This window comes from Pelophylax lessonae (assembly GCF_965119305.1).
Source record: "Pelophylax lessonae genome assembly, chromosome: 3".
Classification (NCBI taxonomy): Eukaryota; Metazoa; Chordata; class Amphibia; order Anura; family Ranidae; genus Pelophylax; species Pelophylax lessonae.
In genome coordinates, this window is record NC_138770.1 from 144,155,553 (window position 1) to 144,163,224 (window position 7,672).

Consider the following 7,672-nt stretch of genomic DNA (forward strand, 5'->3'; position numbering starts at 1 on the left):
GGGGTGTAGCATTCTCTGGTGGTAACTTTATGTGTTGGACTTGTCCTTAAGGTGTATATCTGTCTACAGTTGCAGCCTGGGACCTGTCTTACCCCTTTCCTCTCTTTCAATGCAATGGAAGTTGGGATGAGAAATATTAATTCTATCCTAAAGAATATTTATGACAAGTGGGACAATCTGGTCTGAATTGCGAGAGTTTAAAGTGTCCCCTTCGAGGTCTAGCTTCATTTGATAGCAAAGAGCTGTGCATAATTCTACAAGTTGGACAATTTTGTCTGCACAAGAATCTAAACAGTCATTTGATAGCTAGGAGCTGCGTTTAGTCTGGCCTCCTGCCTTATAGTAAATGTCTGCTGAATGAAAGAAGACTGCAGTTTCAGAGTCTGTGTCTAACTCCAAAGAGGTTTGCTGCTGCAGTTCTGGATTGGAGTCCAGAATAGAATTAAAGAGAGAAAGAGAGTAGTCTACAAAGAGCCTAATTTCTGGAGGAGAGGTTGCTTACTGGTCACATCTTATGGGTACCTGGTTGTGCCTCTTCTGTTAGGAAGATACAGCTTTGGTCTCGGACCGATGGACCCCCAGGACAAGCACTTCAGGCCATGTTGGACAATCAATCACCTTCAAGCCTCTGACTGTACCGTGAGGAATCTTTTGCTCCAGCAACAATAGACAAGTTCTGCTAGCCAACGTTGATCTTGCCGTCTCTAGGGACAGCAATTCCAATTCCAGCAGATGTTATTTTAAGATAAGTACTATTGTTGCTCAGAGGGATGGCTATTTCCAACTCCCAGAGCTGCCTTCTCTGACATACCTCTGTTTCTACATGGCTCAAGACGTTATGCAGTATTCATGTCTGTTAGTTGGGTTCTCTACCCACTTCTTCTCTAGACAGGGATCCCTGTCAAGAATACAGAGGGAATTCTCAGAACCCTACAAGAGATTGGCTGGCTAGTTTTTCAAAAAGGTTCATGTGACTCCTACGCAAATGTTTGTGTAGCTGAGAGTTTAATTCATCATGGTTCAGGATACATTGTTTTTGCCACTAGAGCATACTGGTGGTAGGACGCTCGGTAATCTATATTGAGGTGTGCTTAATGGAAATGGCCTCCTGTCCTGAAAGGGATTTTTTTCTCCATTGTTGATCATGTACCCAGCTATTCATGTCTCGCAAACAGGCAGATGAAGCCTTGGGTGCTGGCACAGTAATAAATGCCAGTTGAACTCCCCTGTCGGGAAATTTTTTCCCCAGTTGGGAAGTTGTTTTGAACATTCTGTTTTTCTGACCAGCGAGGCTGAACAACATCACAGTGGTGTCCTAGATCAGGGGACAGGTCAGAACCTGCAGGGACAGTCAACTGAGAAGAGGTAGAGATGACTGATGTAGGTGGAGTAGAATTTCTCTATCATCTCATTTGAGTCTACATTCAGAACTTCTCGGAAGAATCCATATTCTGTGGTGCAATTGGGCAACAAGTGGTTCCTACACCCAGTTTCCTCCAAGTGGATTTCATCTCTTGACAAGATGTCAGAGTTAGATCTGCTAGCATATCCTTACTGTTACAAGATAAAGTATTGAATGTCACCACAGAGTGGCACTGTGGACACTATTATGTAGTTCTGTGCTTTATCCTATCATTATGTAATTACGAGAAAGCAGGGAGAAACAGACTTTGGTGGCACAACATAATCTCACAAACAAGTGAAGTTGTCTAAAATATGAATTTTATTATATTCTCATTAAAAGCAAAACAGTCACAAGACAATCAATAACACATATAGGTTTCAAAAACTCTCTCATCATCCCACCACTTAGATGGACTATCCACCTCATTGTTGAAAAAAACTCACCCACAATTTACATCAAAACATGGGACCTGTATTGGTAGATTCTTGTGTAGAGATATACACAGGTAGCCAACAGTGGGGTAGTGTGTCCAGTGGTAGTGATACAGCTTGGCTCTACATGTTTCGCGCCGACCGCGCTTCTTCAGGAGCTTATTACCATAAAAAATGAGAGTTTTACATAGAAAAAGGTAACATGTAATCAATACATATGTATCATATATATATAAGAGAAGATTCACAATTTTTTTTGCCTTCAGGCCTAGTAATACTTACAAAATAATTATTATAATTCAGCAAAACATCTGAAGAGAGTATAGCAAGGTACAGGAAGCATAAGGCATACAGCCCGTGATATGCGGAGATGGGAGTACACCTGAAAGCAATGGCGATAATAGAATAGCATAGTAAGGTAATATAAAAATGACCAGAATGTGTAACATAGTTAGTGAGGTTGGAAAAAAGACATCAGTCCATCCAGTTCAACCTATGATGTGTGTGTGTGTTTGCTGTTAACCGTACATTGTATACCCCTGTATGTTGTGGTCTTTAAGGTGCCCATCTAATAGTTTTTTGAAACTATCGATGCTCCCTGCTGATACGACTGTTTGCGGAAGAGAATTCCACATCCTTACTGCTCTGACAGTAAAGAACCCCCTACGTACTTTAAGGTTAAACCGCCTTTCCTCTAGTTTTAGTGAGTGGCCACGTGTCTTATTGTATTCCCTTTCTCTGAATAGTTTGTTCCTTATGCTAGGGTCGCCAGTACAGTATTTGTACATTGATATAATATCCCCCCTGAATCATCTCTTCTCCAGAGAGAATAAGTTCAGTGCTTGTAGTCTTTCCTCATAGCTGATGTCCTCCATTCCCCTAATTATTTTTGTTGCACTTCTCTGGACTCTCTACAGTTCCAGCACATCCTTTCTGAGGACTGGTGCCCAGAACTGGATGGAATACTCCAGATGTGGCCGGACCAGAGTCTTGTAGAGTGGGAGAACAATCTCTTTATTTCTGGAGTGAATCCCCTTTTTCATATATGCCAATATTCTGTTGGCTTTGCTTACAGCGGCTTGGCATTGCATGCCACTGCCAAGCCTGTTGTCCACCAGTACCCCCAGGTCTTTTTCCATCTTAGATTCACCCAGAGGTTCCCCCCTAGTGAGTAGCTTGCTTTCGTGTTTCTGATGCCCAAGTGCATTACTTTACATTTTTCAAAATTAAACCTCATCTGCCATGTAGCTGCCCACCCCATTATTTTGTTCAGGTCTGCTTGTAAGGTTTCCACATCCTGCATAGAAGGTATTGGCATGATTAGTTCAGTATCATCCTCAAATACCGAGATTGTGCTGGATATCCCCTCCTCTAGATCTTTTATGAATAAATTAAACAGGATTGGCCCCAGGACAGAACCTTGGGGGACCCCACTTTCCACACCCACCCAATCCGAGTACTCCCAATTTATCACCACCCTCTGGACTCTCCCCTGAAGCCAGTTCTCTATCCAGGTACTCACCCTATGGTCCATACCTACGTACCTTAGTTTGTACAGTAAGCGTTTGTGGGGGACCGTATCAAATGCCTTTGCAAAGTCCAGATACACCACATCCACAGGCCTTCCTTTGTCTAGATGGCAACTCACTTCATCATAGAAGGTTAATAGATTGGTCTGGCAAGAACGATTTTTCATGAAACCATGCTGATTACTACTAATAATACAGTTTTTATTACTAAAGTCTTGTATATAGTCCCTTAATATTCCCTCCAAAATCTTGCAGACTACTGATGCTAGGCTGACCGGCCTATAGTTACCCTGGATATATCTCGGGCCTTTTTTAAATATTGGTACCACGTTGGCTTTTTTCCAATCAGCTGGCACCATACCCGCCTGTAGACTATCCTTAAAGATCAAGAATAATGGTCTGGCTATCACCTGGCTGAGTTCCTTTAAGTACCCTCGGGTGCAAGCCATCTGGCCCCGGTGATTTATGTTAAGTTTCTCTAGTTTAGTTCTAAGTCTATCTTCTGTTAGCCATGGGGGTACTTCCTGATTTGTATTATTTAATTTATCATTACAAGCTGTTAGTGTTAGTGTAGCCCCCTGATTCTTTTGTGAAGACTGAAGAGAAGAAATTATTTAACACTTTTGCCTTGTCTCTGTCCTCTATGGTCAGCTTCCCTTTGTCATCTTTTATGGGGCCAATATGTTCTGTCCTCGTGTTTTCATGCTGGAAAAGACATTGTTCTTCACCAAAATGTTCTTGAATGGTTGGGAGAAGTTGCTCTCGGAGGATGTTTTTGTATCATTCTTTATTCATGGCTGTGTTCTTAGGCAAAATTGTGAGTGAGCCCACTCTCATGGTTGAGAAGCAAACCACACATGAATGGTCTCAGGATGCTTTACTGTTGGCATGACACAGGACCAGGGCCGGCCTTAGGTGTTCAGGCGCCCTGTGCAAGCTTATCCTGTGAGGCCTACTCCCCCCCATCCTCACCTCTTGCCCCCCAAAACATGGCTGTATCTTTTGAAAAACTATTTAAGAGTATAATTGCTGCTAATTGACTGCAAGTGGGTGCAGCAGCAAGATAAAAACAGGGAAAAAATTGACGCAAAAATAGTATTTATCCTAAAATGATATATAAATATGTCACCCAAATCTGTTTCTGTTGTAAAAAGTGCACAGTGCTAAACTATTAATTAAATCTGCATGGCTACTACAGTATACATATCATATACCACTACTAAATAAATAACAATTATATATTCATAATCTCTACAATGTGCAAAAATTGAATCAACATAGCGTGATTCCATAAAATACATCGGCTTTTATTTAAGTCTGGTGAGTCAGTTTGGGGTGATTGGTGGAAGCAGAACATAGGGTGCTTTTTTGGCGCACACCTTCCGTTGAAGATTTGTCACCTTCTTGGCACTTCATTGGACTTTTCTTGGAACTTACATCAGAGGCCCCCCTTACATCAGAGCCCCCCTTACATCAGCGACCCCCTACAGAGCCTCCCCCTTACATCAGAGACCCTCACAGAGCCCCCCTTACATCAGAGAACCCCCACAGAGCCCCCCTTACATCAGAGACCCCCACAGAGCCCTCCCTTACATCAGAGACCCCCCACAGAGCCCCCCTTACATCAGAGACCCCCACAGACCCCCCTTTACATCAGAGACCCTCCCCACAGACCCCCTTACATCAGAGACCCCCCTTACATCACAGAGGCCCCCACAGACCCCCCCTTACATCAGAGCCTCTCATAGACCCCCCTTACATCAGAGCCCCCCACAGACCCCCCTTACATCAGAGCCCCCCACAGAGCCCCCCTTACTTCAGAGACCCCCCACAGACCCCCCTTACATCAGAGATCCCCCACAGAGCCCTCCCTTACATCAGAGACCCCCACAGAGCCCCCCTTACATCAGAGACCCCCAGAGCCCCCTTTACATCAGAGACCCCCCCACAGACCCCCCTTACATCAGAGCCCCCCACAGACCCCCCCACAGTCCCCCCTTACATCAGGGCCCCCCCTTACATCAGAGACCCCCCTTACATCAGAGCCCCCCACAGACCCCCTTACTTCAGAGACCCCCCCCCACAGACCCCCCTTACATCAGAGCCCCCCACAGACCTCCCCTTACATCAGAGACCCCCCCACAGACCCCCCTTACATCAGAGCCCCCCACAGACCCCCCTTACATCAGAGCCCCCACAGACCCCCCTTACATCAGAGACCCCCCACAGACCCCCCTTACATCAGAGACCCCCCCACAGAGCCCCCTTTACATCAGAGACCCCCCACAGACCCTCCTTACATCAGAGCCCCCACAGACCCCCCTTACATCAGAGACCCCCCACAGACCCCCCTTACATCAGAGACCCCCCCACAGAGCCCCCTTTACATCAGAGACCCCCCACAGACCCTCCTTACATCAGAGCCCCCCACAGACCCCCCTTACATCAGAGCCCCCCTTACATTTTTTACATACTGGGGCAGGAGAGAGGGTAAGCTTACTTACCCCAGGATGAAGGCTCAGGCTGTCTGCAGCTTTTCTTCTATGTTAAACTTCCTGCCCACACTCTCAAGGGACAGACCCAGGAGGAGAAGGGCGGGAGGAGGAGAAGAAGGGGCGGGAGGAGGAGGAGGAGCAGCTGTCAATCTCTCTCCTCTCGCGTCCCTGAGACTGAGCTGTGTGTGAGATACACAGCTCAACCCTGCAGCCCCCCAGTCCTCGGCAGTCCAATCCCTGTACCTTTTGCAGAATATCACTCTGTCCCTGATGTTTTTCCTGGAGAGAAGTGGCTTCTTTGTTCTCCTTATTGACACCAGTCCATCCTCCAAAAGTCTTCGCCTTACTGTGTGTACAGATGCACTCACACCTGCCTGCTGCCATTCTTAAGCAGGCTCTGCACTGGTGGTGCCCTGATCCCAAAGGGAGTAAACTGTAAGAGACAGTCCTGGCGCTTGCTGGACTTTCTTGGGCACCCTGATTCAAGCCTTCTTCATAAATGCGGTGGAAATGTTTTTTATGTGATTCAGTTCATTTTCATGGCAAAGAGGGACTTAATTGCAGTTCATATAAATGACTCTTCAGAACATTCTGGAGTATATCATAAAAACTAACGAAGCAGACTTTGTGAAAATTAATATTTGTGCTATTCTCAAAATGTTTGGCCATGGCTGAAGAGTTCAACATCAATGATTTCTTAAGAAAAAAAAGAAACAAGAGAGGCAGCACCAGAGCTGAAAAGCATTTTTTTGGGGTGTAAAGCAGGGTTTCTCAATTATTTTTTCCCTTGGAACCCTTTGGCATGGTATAGCAAAACTTTGGAACCCCCACAAAAAAATGTGTGCGGTAGAGTAGCGCGGCGCAGCACAAACCTTTCAATGGGCAGAGTGTAATGTTCTCTTTTGCTGGCAAATTCTTTTTATATCTGGTTTAATCGTTGACAATTGTATTCGCACGTCTGTAGTTGCATCAAGTCGATTTCGATACTTTGGGCCTAATTCCAGTGGCAGCTGGTGCTCAAATTTTTTGGGGGGCGCAAAAAGAAAAATGTAATAGGTATTGCTTCGTGGCAAAAAACGCAGTAAAAAAACTGCGTGACTTTGAGGTCATGGTACAGGCATGGCACAGATGATGGTATAGGCATGGCACAGGTGATGGTACAGGCATGTCACAGGTCATGGTAAGGGCATGGCACAGGTCATGGTAAGGGCATTTCACAGGTCATGGTACAGGCATGGCACAGATGATGGTATAGGCATGGCACAGGTCATGGTACAGGAATGGCACAGGTCATGGTATAGGCATGTCACGGGTCATGGCACAGGCATGTCACAGGTCATGGTAAGGGCATGTCACAGGTCATGGTAAGGGCATGTCACAGGTCATGGTAAGGGCATGGCACAGGTCATGGTAAGGGCATGTCACAGGTCATGGTATAGGCATGTCACAGGTCATGGTACATGCATGTCACAGGTCATGGTATAGGCATGTCACAGGTCATGGTACAGGCATGTCACAGGTGATGGTATAGGCATGTCACAGGTCATGGTACAGGCATGTCACAGGTCATGACACAGGTCATGGTAAGGGCATGGCACAGGTGATGGTATGGGCATGTCACAGGTGATGGTATGGGCATGCCACAGGTCATGGTAAGGGCATGGCAACGGTGATGGTACAGGCATGTCATAGGTGATGGTATAGGCATGTCACAGGTCATGGTAAGGGCATGGCACAGGTCATGACACAGGTATGGCACAGGTCATGGTAAGGGCATGGCACAGGTGATGGTACAGGCATGTCACAGGTCAT